Genomic DNA, 19292 nt, shown 5'->3' with positions numbered 1-19292 from the left:
TCGGCTGCAATCGCCATGTAAAGGGCGGCCTTTCATATGTGGGTATCTGCAACTCTAGGAGTACAGGGTAATGATCAGAGAGCGTACGAGCCAGATGCCCGACCTTCACAGCCCAAGAACAAACCACCTCCGAAACAAGCCAGCAATCTATGTGGGACCATGTCCCATGTACAGATGACACAAATGTGCTCTCCCGACCAGCAGGATGCCAAAGACGCCAGACATCATGTAGGTGGCCAACATCTAGTAACCCCAATAGCACTTCCGCTTCCTGTTTAGGCCTCACAGTTCCACTACTAACCCTATCTAAGGTGACCTCAAGACAGACATTAAAATCGCCGCCCCAAATTATTGCAGCTGGAGGGAACTCAGAAATCCTACGCCATACATCTGAAAAGGACAGATCATCCATGTTTGGTCCATATACATTTAACCAACAGCACACTTATACCATCCAGTTGTTCATGTACTATCGCCATTCGCCCATGCTCATCTGTGTCAGTTCGAACCACAGTAAAGGGGACACCTTTTTTAACGAGAGTCATCACACCCCTTGAAAAAGTAGAATAAGAGGAAGCAAGTCTCAAACTCGCCCAACGCGCATCCACTTTTTGCGCTGATTCTTTAGTGAGATGCGTCTCTTGTAGTAAGACTACTTGCACCTCCATTCTATCCAGGTATGCCAGTACGGATCATATTTTTTTTGGGGGTGTTGAGCCCACGTACGTTCCAGGTGGTGAACTTAATCTTACCACTCATGTTGATGAGCCGTCATTGCCTGGATTCCGACATTATACAGCACTCACGCATGTCTGAAGTACCATGGCATACTTTACAAGATATTCACAATATAACTGCAATGCCTGTCTGCCTTCCCCAATCACGAACCTCCCACCCCCCACCCACTTTAGAGTCTCAAACTCGCCAAAGCCATCCCAGTTCAAAGATACCCACCCCCAACAGAACCAAACAAGTGAAAATTGCATTTGGGGAACACCCATATAGAGGGGGCGCCAGAGCGCATCTGGCCTCCAAACTAGAAGGAGGTGGCTGAGCATAAACCTGGTATCTGTTCCTATAACACTTAGATACTGTGACCACCGGTCCAATGAGACACAAAAAAAGCATAATGAGGTAATAGAAGCAAAATGAGAAGACCTGAAAAGTCAAAATGGACTGTTAGAAACATCATTGTAAAAATAAATGAGAACCATTTATAGAGCGTTGGCACTGAAGTAGAGCAGGCAGGTCCTCACTGTTCCTCATTGTCAGACAGTACCAGAGACTCTCGGCGCGCCCACTTGAGATGTTTGGCATGTTCCAGGGCAGCCTTAGGGTTTGTGAAGATTTTTGAGGCCCCATCTGAGCCAATCCGCAGGCAGGCATAGCGTAAGGAACTCCTTCTGACTGCAGAAACTTTTTTACAGCACCAAACTCTCTCCTCGCTGCCTGCACAGCGACTGTGAAATCAGGAAAGAATGAAAGAGTGTTACCCTGATGCTCAATGTTCTCCTTATCGCGGGCCAAACGTAGAATAACATCCTGGTCCCTATAGTTCAGCAGGCGCGCTATAATTGGGTGAGGTGGAGCGCCAGGAACAGGCCTTGCAGCAAGGGAACGGTGCGCACTCTCGACAATAAACATGGGGGAGAGCTGTTCAGTACCAAAAATGCCCCTGAACAGGTTTTCTACGAACAATTCCATCTTACCAACATACGTGGATTCAGGAAGGCCTGTGATCCTAATGTTATTTCGCCAGGCCCGGGCCTCCAAATCCTCGTCCTTAGCCTGAATAAGGGACAGAACCTTCTCCATATTGAGCGTTTTCCCGGCAACCTCGCTCAGTCGATCCTCTATCGCCAACACACGTTGCTCCACTTCCCCCACACGAGTATTCTGCTTCTCAAGCTGCGCAGACATGTGATTCAGGCGGTGGTTAACAGCGGCCATCGTCCCCTTTATGGACTGCAGGCTGCGCTGCATAGCCAGCAGCGTTGTCTCGAGAGTGGGGGGAGGGGGCTGGTAGCTGGAGCATCAGCCTAAGAGTCTGATGCAGCCCTCTGAGAGGATTTGCGCGCCTCAAAAGTGCGACACGGTTGCGTCTTATCAGTCCTCCCCATCTTAGCTACAGTAGAGATAACGTCCACAGGCCCCGTATGCACAGAAAGGGTAAACTACACAATGTGAAGGCCCAAGGAAATGCAGCCTTCCAGCCAGACAGCACTTGGAACCCCAATAGATGAATTAGGGGCACTACAGCAGTGAAAGTGCACCGAAACTAGGCTAGGCCATAGTAGAGCCTGATGTGGGGGCTCACAGGTGAAGAACAGCTTGCCCCTAAGAGGATCACTGACGCCGAGGCCTTAACACCAGGGGTTGGAGGTCGTTTAGAGGAGATTGTGCGACAGAGGTATGCCCATAGCAAAGAGTCAATAGGTGGGGGAGCCGCGATCTCAGCAGATTCACCAAGCGGCTTATACTCCCCCCAATGGGACCAAGGAGGCCGGCAGCTACTCCGCACCAAGCACCACAGCAGCAATGACAGCTCGGTCACCATTACGCCCCGGCAATGCCACTCACTGCCACGTTGTCTCCCAGCCAGTTCGGGGAAGTCACCGCACAGTCTCGCCGGATCGCTGTCCACTCTCATGCACTGGTACCCCGCACAGCTCGCAGGCTGCAGCCCGAGCCCCCACCCGTGCTGCCACCACTGACACCAGCAGGAGCCAGGCCGCCCCCACTCACCGCAGCGGGCGCCGAGCGCTCCAAAGAATGCACAGTTTCTCTGCCAAGTCCGGTCGGGCGAATCCGGAACCTCGGGCCAGGGCTCCTCAGGAGCACCACGCCGCCGTCTCCTCCAGCAGCAGGCGCCCGGCACACAGCACGAAGGGGCAGTCGGCACGGGAGATCGACAGCCGGTACCAGGCGCACAGTGAGCCCAGAGCCGGCTCCACAGCTAGGATATAGTTCACTGTAAGTGCAGGAAGCCCCCAGTGCGGCCGCGGCGCTCCAACTTCAGGACCTCGCGGGAGCTGCCATTTTGCATGTAGGCCACCGAAAACAGGACACAGCTCTCAGTGGTCACAGCGGCAGATGCAGGCGCCGAATGACAGCACTATCGCAGGCGGGTGCTTCCAGGGGTGAGGTGCACCAGTTTTTCAATGCTTGATTGCAACGTAATAGGCGGATAATAAATGGATATGGGCTCAGCCGGGCAGAGCCTCACTAGTGAGCGGCCATCATGCTGTGCGCTCAAGCCACGCCCCCAATGTATGTGTCTTTTTGGGGGCTTGAGGGGGTACTTTATCCAGAAGGGACTTTGGGTGCCCGTTGGGGGGAGGATGGACACTAGTTCTTTATTGAGAGCTCTGGAACCTGCTGCACAGCGCAATGGGATTTGGTGGAACGTGAACACTGTGGTTTATAAGAGAGTGCAGAGCTGCTGCCCAGACATGGGTGAATGGGCACAGCTGCCCTGGCGGTGGGAAGCAGACAAGGAGGAATTGGTAAGGGTAAAAGTGGTGCTGGAGGCTACCTTAATGGGGCACCTGGCAGAGAAGGAATGGCCATTTCATGGGAGGACAATGCTGGAACCATATGAGGACGAGCAGCACTATGGGCTTGATGGAGGAGAATAGATAGTGGTGACTTGCAAAAGAGTAACAAGAGGCATATGGAATCTGGAGAAACAGGCAGGGCATTTAATAGGACATTTGCAGGGAGTATGGTCATTGGGGATTTGGAGGTGAGAGAATGTGTCCTGACAGGGCTGGCTTTAGCGATTACCAGTGAGGCAATCTTTGTTGGTGTCCCTATGACTTCCTTCTCCGCGGATCTCCTCACTTCCACCCTCCATTGGTGCACCTCGTCTCTTCCTAGCCCCTCTCACATTTATTTAACCTCTTCAATGCCCATGACTAGCTGGTCTCGTCATGGGCCGCGGTTGCGCTGTGCCCATGACGAGACCAGCTCGTCATAAACCCCGCCCGCTAATGCAACGGCCGGCACAGGGCGGGGAAAGGGGCGGGCACTGAAGGGGTTAATTTCCTTTATAGTGTTACTCATCCCGATGTAGGGTGTCATAGTGTTTTACATTACAACACACACACACACCCTCCCCCCCTTAAAATGCTGTAAGTCTTATCCCCACTTTAGATCTCTTCTCAAGACTCACTTCTTCCGTTTCGCTTATAACTAACTTCTCCCCCTTCTTTTCCTCCCACCCCTTCCTCCCCAGGTAGCTGCTTACCCTAGCGCCAAGAAACCGCATGGTGAACGTTGCGCTTTACAAGTTTCTTTTACATTACATTTTACAAGTCAATGTAGAATAAATGTCACATGAAAAAATAGGGCCTACAAGGTATAGGAGTTACATGCCATCCACAATGGTAGGCATTATATGTTAAGTGTGCTTGGTCTGGTAAAACACAAACTCAGGATTAGAAACATAACACAGTGATTGTCTATACTAATAAGAATGTATTACTACCAAAGTAACCCTTTTAAGCTACTTTAAAATAACGAAAGATAGAGAAAAAAAACCTGAACATATGCTTTGCAGTTTGCATGCAGCTCACTGTGCCATTTTTCTTGGACTCTTTTATGAACTGCATATAACAAATGGATCACGGTGACAAAAAGCAGTAACTAAATGAGCTAACTACATAAAATACACATTTGTTATCTGCATGTTACACGTGGTGCTTTTCAGCAGGCAAATTAACCTACTGTGCTACTTTATTATGAGTCAAAACTGTGACTGCACAAAAATGACTTATCCAGGAAGTACAACAGTTTATTAATTTCAGACAGAGAGTTGCTATGTGGAAACTGACATGTTGCTTGGCCTTGTGTATTAGTTCAGCAGAAACTATGCAAATCCACCCAGATGCTTAAAATGGATAGATAAAATAGCAAATCTATGTACGGAAAGTGAAAGGGATCATAAACCGGCGGTGACCAATCTCAGTGTCTCCGAAGTCGTGTGAAGAGGGGGAGGACTCGGAGACATGTGGTACTAGGGTGCAAAGTACTGCACTGCATGTTTTGCATGACAAAAAATAAAAACCAAGAACGCAGAATGTTGAATTTAAATGTGTATCTCCGCGGTGTGCTGTAAAATAGTGCAGGTCGTGGCACCGCCCTCTGCGCGTTTACTCCCGGTGGGTGATGCTTAGTCACCAATACTTTTCCATGCCTGTGCTGGGAAAGCTTATGCAATGACGATTAGGCATACAAAAGCATTAATGATATTCCCACAATTTGCACGTATTACATTACGAACATGCAAGATTATTACCTGCTTCAGAATGATCCATCCACCCTGGCGTGGTGTAGTGCGAGTCCACAGGAGCGGGCCTTCCTGAGGGAGTGTTTTTCCTGCTGCGGGTCGTTGTTGCCGCTGCCGCAGGTGCGCTGCTTCCGGCCCTGCCCCACTTTGCAGAATGTTACTGAGCCAGAGTCGTGGAGGAGGTGCTTCACAGCCTTCGTTCAGGTGCTTCACGGCTCTGAGGTCGCCGTGGTTTCCGTGGCCGTTTGAAAACCCTTCATCAGTAGCTCTTCACGGCCGGTGCTGCCCTTCTGTTGGAGTCGGAGAGCTGTGTGGAAGCAGTGCCTTGCGGCCGCCGTGGCCGCCATTGGAAGGCACTTGTTTTGGCGTCTCAGCGCGGCTGCGGATGTGACTGGAGCGAGGCAGGTTTGTCAGGTGCCGTGTGGTGAGGGAAGCTTCGAGGGCCCGATAAGGGAAGCCCCCCCGCAGTGATAGTTGCGGTGGTTAGTGGCTTGTGGTGGCCTGAATTAGCGGCCCATTAGTCCCTAGTTCTCCGGACCCCAGCCGCCTCGGGACTCATTGGGCTTTGGACAAGAACTGCAGGAGAACGCAGTGAATTCCCCACACACCCCGCCGGCTCGATTGGATTGGATGGGATTGTTTGCCTGTTACCTACTGTCCTGCCAGTTTTACCCCTGTGTTTTGAAGACTAGGCAGAGTTGGTGGCTTTGCTTATAGGGGACTTACCCAGGAGACTTGAGGGTTTAAGAGCTGGTGTGGTGGTTTGCTGGGGAGGCCCAGGCCTCCTCGGTGGTGCGGAGGCGACTGGCATTAGGTGGGTGTTGCTTGTGCCTCTTGGGGGAGGGGTGTTCTCCCTCCACGTGCACTCATTATTTCGCTGGCGCTCACCCCCTTTGCTTTTTCCCACTGAGAAGGGGGTGGTCGCTTGGTTGTGGAGCTGTGGGGAGAGGAGAGAGGCAAAGAAAGAGTGGGGTAGCAGGCATCTGGCGCTCGTAGCATCCTTGGTTAAGTATTGTATAAGATGTCATTTAGGTGCTTGCCCTCTGGCCGTTTAACTGTTACCTCTGGCCCAACAGCTAGCCACATTAGCCCTCCCAAAATTAATTCGCACCACAGCCTAATTCGGCACACAGCGCCACGCCGCGCAGCAGTTCCCATCTGGCTCCTGGTTTGGGGCAGAGCAACGCTTACCGATTGGTATTGCCGCCGGTAGTCTCCCTCGCCGCCTCTTGTTATCCCGTGGCCGCTGCAGAGGTGGACTACAGCCCCCAGCAGGCAATCTTCGACCCGCCCACATCCGGCGGAAAGCGCGCCCGGAGGCGCTACTTCAATCCAGGCTCCCCCCGCGTCGCGGGACGCGCGCGGGCGGCGCCGGGCTAAGCCCGGGCAGAGGGCTGGCCGTCAGGGGCCGGAAGAGGCCGGGCTGGGCTCATACTCTAAATCGTTGGTATCCCGAATAACCGGCTTCATACAGGTACTGTTGCTGTTCCTTGTGATTTCCTGCTGATTAAAGAGGTTGTGGACTGGGATTATCAGTAGCGGACTAATCTCTAGGGCTACTATCTCCGAATGTTAGCACGATAGAGTGCGGGTTATTCTGTGCCATCCTTCGGACTCTTGAATTTGTTCCAGGGCCTTCTTGTGAATCTAGGTATAGCCCTGTCCAGTAATAGCTATGCCAACTCGCTCTGGGAAAAGTCTGAGGGGGAATGAGGGGGGCATGGTGGGCACCATGGACCAATTTATTACGCGTGTGGCCAACGTCATTGACAAGGAAATCAGTATGGCTGAACGCCGGCTATCCCAAAGTCCGTTTACTGATAGGCGCTCATCGATTGGCCAGCTAGCCCAAATATCCTCCCCGGATCAAACTTTTTTGCCCAACGCCCCCCACTCCCTAGATCACCCTCGAGTTGCGGCCTTGAGGGCCAACATCGAGGGCCTTGAAAGCCTGACGGCCACGACACTCAACACCCAAAATCAAGTGGCTTCTATCCCAGCAGTAACTAAATTATGCACTATTGCCTCCTCCCCACATTTGGTAGACTCCACCATTTCTTTAACTTTGCCTCCTATGGCGGACACCGGGGCTCAGGCTGAAACCTATCCGGTCACTACTAAGAGTGCAAGATCTGCTATACCCCGGATAACCAGATTGCCAAAGAACTGTAAGAATAAGAGACGGTTAGGTGTTAGGAGGGGTGATCTCAATAAAGCAGTGGAAGGAGCACTTAGATCACTTCAAGAAGAAAATAATGGCGAGGGGTTCGGTGCTTTTCTGTCTAAAAATTCTGCTGTGGATAGTGCGGGTAGTGCAGCGACTTTCCCCCTAGAGTCTCTCCCCATCAAAAAAATGGAGGATATAATAAAATCCTTACTCCTTCCAGTATTAGACAGAATTAAAGGCCTAACTGAGCGTGTGGATAAGTTGGAACAGACAACTTTAGACAATTTCTTTTCCCTAAAATCTTTCATAAAAATGCAGTTAAAGACGAGGGAAGAAGGACTTTGGGGGGGGGGGGGGCATCACGGCAACTCGTTGCCATTAGCTCTATCTAGTTCACTAACCTCCACTGACGGGTCACTCGCTGGGTTGGAAACACCCAACTGTAACCCGTACCCTACTGTGTTAGTGGATGATACTGCCAGACACCCGGTTCATGCCTCCCACAAGCATGTGGCTAAACCTAAGATTACCAAGGTTTCAAGCCATACCTCAGGAAACAAGACAACACACCCGTTAGTCCCGGTTGGCTCGGGCGAAGAAAACTCACTTAGCATGCCTACTCCGCCAGTAGCTCGTAGTATAAATGAGACTCCAACCGTTAGTTTAACTGGAACTGCAAAGACAAATACAGCGGAGCCTGATGAGGCCCCTTCCTCAATGCGGGCCCCCACTATAAATCTGCCTCCTGATTGCCAGCCCTATGTGGTTGTGCTGACTGGTGTACCGGTCCTCAGCCCGGGCAAGAATGAGCCCTATACTGACTTGTTTAACAAGACCCTATTTTGGCTCAAAGAGAATAGACCCTTGCCCGAGTCTTGGGAGGGCCGGATAATCCATGTACGCAGAGTGGGCTGGATTGGAAGTAGGAAAAAAAACACCAAAGGGGATTGCATTATAGTGAACTTTGAAGATCCAAAGGTTGCCAGCTACATATGTAGGGGCTTTAGGAAGGGAAATAGCTCAATAAGCAGTGTGGGCTCAATCGATACCCGCGATCTTAGCTATTTTAATCCTCCAAACCCGCTTGTGAGACAAAGTGGACTCCTTACGAGGGAGAGTTGGGTCAGCCATCCCATCCGTGGTCACACTTCCAAATTCAGCTTATTCAACATAAATCTCAGCCAGCCACAGGATTGCCCTTGGCAAGACTATTGACACACAACTTGCCCTAGACATGAGTGCCACATTGAAGTACTTGGTGAATTAGCCATCGGTAACTCTCCTATAGGAGACCAATTGGGGAGTCCCTCTACTTGTATTTTCCCGTCCCCACCGATCCTGCGCAGACACTCTCAGGTTACACATGATTTTAGTAAGGTTTTGCACACCGAGAGCTTCTCGTCTACCCATGATATGGCTCCACTTGCTGGTGATGTAAACAACATTACTAACTCTATTCTCACTATAGGCGCATTAGCCCCAAGTCAGGGAAAGGACCCAATTGCGCCTCTGAAGGTAGCCAGTTGGAATATTGCCGGTTTAGCGAGAAACTTAGCCATCCCTGAGTGGAATGCATTTATTGAAACCTTTGGGATTTGCCTGTTCCAGGAAACGTGGTGCCTGGAACCACAGTATAAACTGGGCTTTACTACCTATTTCGTTCCAGCTGTCCGACCCAAGGAAGGTAAGGGCCGCCCCTCCGGTGGGCTCTTAATTTGGGTAAGCATTTCCCTGCGGTGTTCTATTAAATGCATTGCCGCTATCTCCCCGGACTTACAGAGACTCTCACTTTGAGGTCCGTGTGGAGGGCCGGAACTTGAAATACTTAATATCTATGTTAGAGGCTCTAGGGGTGGAGGATCTATTCTCTCTTCAACCGGCATTGACGAGGAACTTAAAAATTGTGGCTCAAATTCCCTTGTCCTATTGGCGGGGGATTTTAATTGCACTTTCGAACCTCTTGCAGCTGAGGACATGTTGGGTTATAGAGATGATGATGCAAGAAGAGGCATTCCGCCCTTGTCCATTGCTCCAATCAAAAGATGGTCTCAAAACGCTATAGACCTCAACGCGCTCTGTCTGGAATACGGACTGAGAGCTACCAATGGCAGATCCAAGTCTGACCAAAAGGGGGCACACACATTCAATAGAATAGGCCATTCGTCCAGGATCGACTACATTATGTTGAACTTTTGCCTGTGGTCTTTCTTGGTGGATATGGAGGTCCGCCCGTCTATAGATAGTGATCACAACCCCTTGCTCTTGTACTTGTCTCCCCTGTGGAAGGGCAGCCCTCCTATCTCAATTTCTCACGGGTGGAAATCATCACACGAAGTATGTCCTTCTAACTGTGGCAGGCGCTTGAAATGGAAGACGTTTAATGGCAATGAGACCAAGATGCGGGAGGCACAACTAGTAATGGCTAATATCTCATTGCGCCTAGACTCCCCCTCCATAAGCGCATCAGAGGTATCTGCAGTTTTTTCACAAGCTACAAAGGCTATAGGTGACTTATTCATAGCCAAGAATGCGGGTAAGGGGGCTAAGAGACTCAAGGAAGGGCCCACCCGGGTGGTTCACAGATTCTTGTCGAGTGGCCAAAAGGGAACTATTAAAAGCTGTAAAAGCTAAGAATAGGACCCTAGTATGTGCAGCCAGGGGCAACTATAAGAGAGCACTATCAAAAGCAAAGGCAAATTGGGAAGACCAGTTTTGGTGCGATCTCAAAGCCGCAAGCGCAAGGAAGGACGCAAAGGGTTTCTGGGACCTTTTGAGATCCAGGGAGAAACCTGTGGACTCAATGATTACGTGTAATGTTCCAGAGAATGCATGGGTTGACCACTTCACCAAACTTTACTCAATGCCTCAGGAAGCGGGGGCGAGCTTGAGTGCCCGTCACCCTTACGACTCTGCCCAATTTAAAGATGAGCTTCAGTTTACACCCAAGGAAGTGGAGGGGGCAATAAACAATCTGGTCCCCAATAAAGCAGCAGGTCTGGACGGCATTCCCGGAGACCTGCTACGCGCCAACCCAGAACATTGGGGAAAACTTATTTCTGCCCTATTAAATTCCAACTTTGAAGGGGCAACTTTTCCGACTTCATGGAAGGGTGCTGAGGTCGTCCCTATTTTTAAGAAAGGCTGTCGGAACGACCCAGCTAATTACCGTCCAATAAGTCTTCTAGATACCTCACAAAAGGTGGCTGGAAAGGTAGTTTTAACCAGGATATTGCAGTGGGTGGAGGACAAGGGCATTCTCTCCGATTTCCAGGCAGGGTTCAGAGCAGGCACGGGGACAATAGAGCAATCCTTCCGACTAATGATGCTCTATTGGAAGGTTGTTCTTCTGGCCAGAGGCAGTCTATACCTCGCCTTTATAGACTTGCGGACTGCCTTTGACCTAGTTCCCCGTAGCCAACTCTGGAGAGTGCTAAACGAACTGGGTATCCCTCCCTACCTCCTAAACCTGCTAATAAATCTTCACGCGGACAATTTTGCACAGATCAGGTGGGGTAGCCAGGGGCAAAAAACAGCATGCATCCCTGTAAATAGAGGGGTACGCCAGGGATGTGTTCTTGCTCCTACTTTGTTCTCCTTATACGTTAATGGAGTGGTAGAGCACCTGCTTCAACACCCAGCAGATGCACCATCCCTGGCTGGCAGAAGAATACCCACCCTTCTATTTGCAGATGATACCCTCCTGATCTCAAAATCCCCGGCAGGTTTGCAGAGTTTGATAACTAACTTCAAGTCCTTTTGTGATGCAAGAGGGTTGGTTATTAACACTGCAAAGACAAAGTATCTGGTTCTCAATCCCCCTAAAAAACTGGCTAAACCACCGACCTTAGATTCTGTCGCGCTGGAGAGAGTCTCAGAGTTCGATTACCTGGGTGTCCGACTCTGTGACTCTATGAGCTGGAATTGCCACCTTCAAAAGATGTTGTTGACACATAAGAGGGTGGTGGGTGCCTTGCTCAAGGAACACCGCGCTTCATCCTTAAAACCTATCGCTGCTGTTCTGGACATTTATAAGGCAAGGGCTGTTAGCGCCGCTCTATATGGGGCTGAACTTTGGGGGGTCCAAAAGGTAGATCTTCTTTCCCGTTCGGAAAACAAATTCCTTAAAGATCTAATGGGCCTTCCCTATAGTACCCCAAACCTCCCCTTGTTTCTGGATACAGGAATTCGCCCATTGAGTGATCAAGCTAAGCTTCGCCCTCTCCTCCTATGGGCAAGAATATGGAGAACACCAGAATTATCCAGCTACGCAGACGGCCTAACCGACGTGCTGGGTTCATTAGCCTGGGTCAAGATTCCTTGGTTGAGGGAAGTCAAGCGTCTTCTCTTCAACCTCAACCTCGGCGAAAATTGGACCAATAGAACTGCTCCTCCCAAGTTAGAGTTGAAAAAGATTTATTGGGCCTGGGTAGCTGGTACTAGAAATAGTGATGCTAATTTGTGTAGGACATCTATGGATTTTCTCCTGATTAAGGAAGTGTATTTCTGTGAACCCTACCTGGACATTATTTCAAACCGCAAAGATAGGGCTTTGTACTTCCAATTCAGAGTAGGTTTACTCCCTGTCGGTGATCTGACATCTAGGTGGAAGGTTCCAAGGCAGACAACTTCCTCTTGCCCCTTCTGCGAAAATAGGCTTGAGTCTGTATCCCATCTACTGTTTGAATGTCTGGCTTATGCAGCCCCCCGAAGCAGATGGCTCAAGCCCCTTTGCAGAGAACTTGGAACCAGGCTCCACATAGAGGCCATCCGAATATTAAAAAACGACCCCCGTCCCCTTTTTGCTTGTGGGTTAGCCAAGTTCCTAGGATGGGCTTGGCGTATTAGATCAACTAGGCTTGCCTATCTTGTTTAATTTGTTTTTTATCTAAATATTTTGGTTTTTACTTAAATTATTGACACCAGTAGCGGTTCTGAAATGTTTGGTTATCTTTTAATGCACTGATGTCTTTTAATATTTTAATGTGTATTTTGTACATGTATGCTTTTAAGATATATTTATATCGAAATAAAGCCTTCTTGATTGATTGATTGAATAATAATAATTAAAAAAAACTATTCAGCGTAAGATGCCTCAGTCCCATTTGTTTCTCCTGAAGTCCTGCTCCTCCTTTTTGTCCCTGTTTTCAAGGAGGGGGAGAGCGGTAGGAAATAAAGATTTGGAGATGACCCCAGGCATAAAAAAAGGAGATAATTTGAACTTACTGCCTTGTCCCAGGGCATTGTTTTATGTCAGGCCAATCGACTTGGCCATAGCCCAGTTCTGGTCATTTCTGTAAGTCAGTCCAATAAGTCTTCTTGTCCAGTGGAATAAATGGACATAGAGGTTGTTCCTGAGACGATTACAGTTGATATCAAGTTGGATTCTGAGTCTGGTCCTATGTGTCCTGTGGCCCTCCTTGGTGGCCAAGATGTCTCTTTTGTATTAGAAATGTTGTTGCCCAGGGAGACCTCTCAAGTGATTCATGGTGAACTAAGTGATGATTTGTGTAGCGGTAAACTTGGTACATTGGATGACTATTTCCTGCCAGACATTGCCGCTCGCATGGAGCAGAATCAAATCCAGGAAGCTAACTTAAAATCAACTACTATATTGGACATGGTCTTGAGCCCGCCTATGGACCTTCATTCTAGCTGTCCAACGTTACCAGCTTTGTATAGTAGCATGCCATCCTCAAGGGTCTCATTATTGGGTACAATAAACACACTGAACTGTGATTTATCTGCATCCACAGGGGCTCATGTTCTTGTGCAGTCAAATCTGGGAGGGGACGGGTGGGAGAAGGGTCCCCTCTGATAAATTATTTTCTGTGGAGAAGGTCCTTTCCTCGATTCTAGCCTTGTTGAATAGATCAGTTGCTAATTCTGATCATGTGTTGGATGTGTTGTCCCCAATTTTAATGGGGTTGCAGCACGGCACCACCTTTGGGTTATGTTCTAGGGAAAAAAAAAAGGGTGTTGGTGAACGAGTTACTTACCTTCAGTAACGATGTATTTGGTAGAGACCTAGTCTAACCGCAGATTCCTTAACTTAGAATATCCCCAGGCATCAAACTGGATCCGGAAAATTTTCTGCAGCAGCACCTCTGCGTGCCGGCGGGCGGCGCTGCCCGGCTCTGCCCTGACGTTGTCCTTGGACATGACGTCAGCGGAGCCATATATGCCCCTCCCGGCGCGCTGTCAGTTTTCGTAAGATTAACTTTTCCGCGTCAGAACGCGGAGCCATCACCCAAAAAACTGTGAGAATATGGAAACAGTGTGCAAAAATTTTGAAAAAATAGAAGAAATCGACAGGTGAGACAGAGCAGTGCTCTGAAAAGCAACCCCGCAAGAGCGAAGGCTCAATCAACGTTAAAGGGAGACAAGGATGTGGAAAAACAACCTGGCAGAGGAAAGAAAGTCTACATCCTGAAAGTAAAACCGAGAAGGCGAACCGGTCCGGAGCACCAGCTTAAGAAGAGTTCACCACAAGACGTCACCAAAAGGAGACATCGCAATCCCAAATAAAGATCCATAAATGTACATAGCCAATAGACCTGAAGGAAAAGGCCGCAGAGGTGGCAAAGACCATAAGGCAATGTAGAAGGGGAAAGCGGGATGGTGGGAAAAACGTGAATAGATTTCACACCCTACAATCCCAGGCAGAGGGCTTGAAGGAACACATGATCTATTAACATACCGCCTAATTTGTAGAGAATGGGCGGAAAGTAGCAGATAAACAGAACAAAGCAGTCTGTGTTGGAGTGAGAGAGTATATCACCCTGCCAAAGGGCAAGCTACCCTGAAAAGGTCCTCTCAGAACGGGGAGGACGGGCGGGCTTTAAAGAATCTGCGGCTAGACTATGTCTCTACCAGATACATCGTTACCGAAGGTAAGTAACTTGTTCATCTGATAGACGTCTAGCCGCAGATTTCTTAACTTAGAATAGATACCAAAGCCATACCCATAGAGGAGGCGGGTCTGCGACTGAACCCCACCAAGTTCCCGAAAGAACTTAGTCGTCCATAAGGTAACTTAACAGCACAGTTAACCTTGGGGACGAACCACAATGAGGACAGTAATGTTAGCGCAGTTAACCACCAGACCATAAAGCTCTAAAGAGAGCGGAAAGCCATGGGAGGCAAAGGCACTAGAAGCTGTTAAGAACAGCATGAAAAAGCCCCTTTGTGTATACCGGGTTGAGAGAAGGAAAACACAGAGCCAGAATACTCGTGGCGAAGTTGTTAGTACATAACTTCAAAAAGCGTGCCGTGTGGACACTGGAACCATACGCAGTAAGCAAAGACTACCTGTAGGGTAGCATAGTAGCTCAGAGGCACACAACAGCAAGAAAGCAACGGCCTAAAAAGGGGACCAGCAAGCAGGACACCACAAGAGCTGGTGGTTCAAGTAGACCAGGTCAGGAACCACATACACCTCAAAAATGAAAGAGCCTCGACGAATCAGTTGTGTAAGAACACAGAGCAGATACAGACCTGGAGGAAAAACGTTGAGACAATGAAATGTGACCCAACAAGAGTCTAGAGTACGCTGAACATACACTCAGACATGCGGAAACTGGGTAGGACAGTGTCCAGAGCAGTAAGTAACCCATGCCCCTTGCCTGAGAGGAACACCACTCACCTGCAAGAGTAGAAAAAAGAACTAGTCACTGCAGTGGCAAAAGTGAGGACAAATGTAAAGGTCCCGGACCCTAAGGAGCGAGTATCCAGGGAAAACACGCCCCTTTGAGAGTGCACATTATGAATCCAAGCAAAAGCATGGAAACACTTGTACGGAAACAGCAGGGAATAAGGACACTGCTGTAGGATAATTGGCCAGAAAGAGGCGATGACCATGCATAGAAGAGAACATCTGCTAATCCACTATCTTGGAGGACAAACCAGAAGGGGCTATATGTTCAAGTCGCACCAATAAGAAGCAGGCCACACAGCGGCCAAAAGGGTATCATTCGTGAAAGGATTGCGACAACAAGGTTTCTCACCAGGCGTGTGAGATAGACACCACACAGCACGGAACCTTTGCCAGGTTCCAATGCACTACAGACGGACCAACCCAACGTGCAAAATGTGCAATAGAGAAAGTTATACGAGGAACTCTGTAGGAAGAGAGAGACAAGTGACTCCCAGTAGGACGTCTGCTTGGAGACTCTATAGGAGCGTACCAAGGCAAAGGCAGAACCTAATGCCATAAAATACCCCACATAGGGTAAGGCTAATCCCCAGTAGGGGCATCCTCTTGGGCTAAGCACACCCCCGGAGGACTGAAAAGAAGAGAATCAGTCAAACGGCTGTGCCTAACGAACATAGAGATTGCAAACCAGCCATGAACAGTAACCGGGCACTAAAACCAACCTGTGCATTAGTTTGGGCGTCCGAAAATAAGGCAGAGAATAAAGCAACAAGATTTGTTGCCGCCCTGACAAAAGACGAGAGACCGCCGAATCCGCATGGCGGTCAAAAAGATCCACTCCATTCAAGGAAGATTTCTGAGGGCATCCCGAATATGATCTGGGAAGCGACGGTCGCGCAGCCAAGCATGGCGGCGTAAAGCCACAGTACGAGCAAGGACCCTTCCCATAGTCACTTGCATCCTCGGATGACCTATGGGAGAATTGTGCCATGCTTCTGCCATGCAGCAGTAGTCTAAGCAATTCCGTCCGTGGACCTTCTGGAACTTCTGGAATAGAAGGGAGAAGGTGTGCAACTGAGTCCCAAAGAGCGGAGAATGCACTTGCAAACACACAGGCCGTATTTAAAGCCCGGATGCCTGCGCTGGCAGAGGCGAAAAGCCGGCGACTACAATCATCCAGCCACCTAGACTCCCTGGTGGGGGGTAACAGAGGCAAAGAGGGTGAAGACTGTAAATTAAAAGCTGCCTGAACAACTATGAATAGCGCGCGTGCGCAGCACTCTACTCAGTTGCCATCTGTGTAGGTGATAACAAACGGTCAGTAGGAGACGGTTGAAGGCTAATCCTGCCACTAGACATGAGTAGTGGAGGAGCCGGAGACTGACCCGAAGACCAGGCGACACAGGGTACTTGCACCCTGGCTCCTTGATCAGGAGAGTCCAGGGAAATATTAGGTTCCAAAAGAGGAGGCGTAAATGGTAGCACTGGCGTCGAATGACGCTGGGGTGGAGACCCATTGCCGCCTGATGTGGGGGGGGGGGGGGAGCAACCACCAAGGGAAGCTGACTCGACACCGGCGTCGATCGATGCCGCATCGAAGTCGCCTGGACGTCGACGACCTCCACAGAGGACTCGACTTGGACGCCGACTGACGCCAAGCCCACTGCAACCTGCCTAGAGTTAGCACGAGGTGCCGGAACTGCCGCCGAGCCTGGTGTAGTGCCCGGTGTCGACCTGGGTGTCGCCAACGCCGCCTCAGACGTCGGTGCAGGAAGCCTCACAGGGCTATGCGCTGACTGACTGGGTGGGCTGTGCTCTGGGCAGTGGCTCGGTGGCGTCGCGTCGGCTCCGGAATCGGACGAAGACCTGGCAGGAGTGCCTGTTACCTCTGTGGGACCTGAAGGCGCACCAGGGAGAGGGGGCAACTCAAAACAAGCCTGGAGTGCCTTTGAGTAAGCCTCCATTTGGGCACGCGTTGCCCCAATGCCCGGAAAGGGTGGATACGGAGAATGAGGCTGCCGTGCACCCTCACCCGGCATAGTGCGTGAGGAATGGGCGGCAGCGGCACGGACAGTGGATGAAGATCTCCGTAAGCAATGCCTGTGCTTACGTTTACCTGTTGTTGCATGGCGGTCGTGGGAGCGACCTAGGGAACAAGCCTGATCCCAAGAAGAAGAGCGGTGACAGGAGGGAGCCGGGCCGGAGATCTGTGCGGCTAGCAACTTCATGCGACGCTCCCTCAAGGACATTGGTTTCATCCTCTGACAGGCGTCACAGTCCTTGGAGTCATGGTGCACGCTGATGCACCACATACAGAAGAGGTGCGGGTCAGTGCCAGACATCTGACGGTCACTGGCTTCACAAGCCTTAAAGCCGGAAGGCATTGCACACTGTTCCCCCGACACCGAGGGTGTCGAAGGCCCAAAAACCAGGCCAACAAACTGATGGTTTTCCAGGATCCGCGCTTGGACGCGGAAAAGAAGCAAACTGACATCAGCGCGCAGGTAGGGCCATATATGGCTCCGCTGACGTCATGACCGTGGACGACGACAGGGCAGAGACAGGCGGCGCTGCCCCCAGGCGCACAGAGGTGCTGCTGCGGAAAAGTTTCTGGATCAAGTCTGACACCTGGGGATGCTCTAAGTTAAGGAATCTGTGGCTAGACGTCTCGATCAGATATGATATCTCAGGGCTCCCAGACTGATATAGTGGCAAAAAATGGGGTAGTAGAGATTGGAATTTAGGTGATCCAGCAGAAAGCCAGAGCTTAACACATCACAGTCAACAACAAATGGAAATTGGGCCCATATACACATTTAAGTTTCCTGACTGTTCCGCTGGGGGTCAAGTTTTATTTTCACTTTGATCTTGATTAGTCAATGCCCAACTAATCCTCACAGATCAATACTCTTCCTTTGGTCAATAGACCATTAGTCGAGTAGTTGATGGTGATATTAACAATTTTAACTAATTTAACTTACAACTTTTCAATAAAATAATCACATACTTTGGGTAAGATTCAATGAATTTTTATCTAATAACTTATTCAAAATGAACGCTCATTTACACAGATTCACAGTTGAAACTCCATCAACTTTCATGGGAGAGAGAAACTCATTTATCAAATACATTCAATTCACAGATCTATTCAACAGTTCAATGCATTAGGAGTGGATAGATGGAGAGACAAAAGACGTATGAGATATTATATTTTCAAAAGTTATGCAAATTTAATACAGAAATATATTTACCGAGTGGGGAAATGGAGCAACCTAACCCCTGGCCAAAAGGATTGGTGAAGGTCACCTGATAAAGAGTCAGGAGACAAAGACTATAGGACAAGTGCAGGATAGGATTATACTTACTACACTTCTCTAGAACTCGACGCACCAGAGCGCATCCCTCTTACACGCTCTCCCTCCTCGATATTCTTCCGCAATTCTTCAGTCTAATCAGGCTGTCAATCAGTATTGAATCTTCCCAACCTGTTCTTCTCCAGCAGCAGCTTTCGCTCACACCTCACTCAGCATCGACGTCAACCCCCCATCTTCTGATCATTCAAGTTATACCCTTTAATTCTGCATGTCCCACCCTCAAAAGTTGCAAGTATTCGTGAATCAACAACTGTGATTGGGCATGATCAGGGGAGTTGTCATCATCCCATGCTGTCATTCTTGATTTCTTTAACTAATTCTTTGTTTAGTAAACCCTTCCCATTTAATTTCTTCATTTCTTCAATACCATTTCCTTTCACACCCGTTCACAAAACAAATTAGCTACAAAATGTTGTACAATTCTACAATTGAAGAGCGTTCCCAGGCATCTATCCTTGGTTCTTGGCAGCCTGTCAATGATCCGGTCATCAGGTCACTCCAAAACTTCGGTGCGCAGGCTCAACTTGTTCTACGTTTCAACCGCAATCTTTTCCCTTGGCTTAGCACATCGGGCCCAAGCAAACACTATTAATAAAGGAATCATAAACCGATGTTATTTTCTTGAATATGTTATCACTGTTCACCACCCACTTCTAATCTATCCCATGTTGTTTTCTTCTTTGTTAAGCAAAAGCATTAGCAGCGACCGCTCCTTTTAAATCCAGGCAAGTATATGTCAGGCACGTGGTGCCTTGAGACCTACAGTTAGTGACTCCTTGCGCATGCGTGAGAGTTTTCGTCTCACATGGG

The 19292-nt window shown here is 49.4% G+C and overlaps 1 long non-coding RNA gene across 2 annotated transcripts in view; it reads right to left on the bottom strand.

The window, feature by feature from the left end:
- LOC146811397 (uncharacterized) overlaps positions 1–5797 on the bottom strand; it is a 482239-nt gene extending 476442 nt beyond the window's left edge. For both annotated transcript variants that reach the window (XR_014966731.1, XR_014966733.1), the window contains exon 1: positions 5300–5797. This is a non-coding gene — a long non-coding RNA (uncharacterized LOC146811397). The remainder of the gene's footprint in view (positions 1–5299) is intronic.
- Positions 5798–19292: the final 13495 nt, after the last annotated feature.

This window comes from Triturus cristatus, chromosome 7, assembly GCF_964204655.1.
Source record: "Triturus cristatus chromosome 7, aTriCri1.1, whole genome shotgun sequence".
Classification (NCBI taxonomy): Eukaryota; Metazoa; Chordata; class Amphibia; order Caudata; family Salamandridae; genus Triturus; species Triturus cristatus.
Note: the sequence above shows the minus strand (reverse complement) of the source record. Positions and strands in the feature narration are given on the sequence as shown.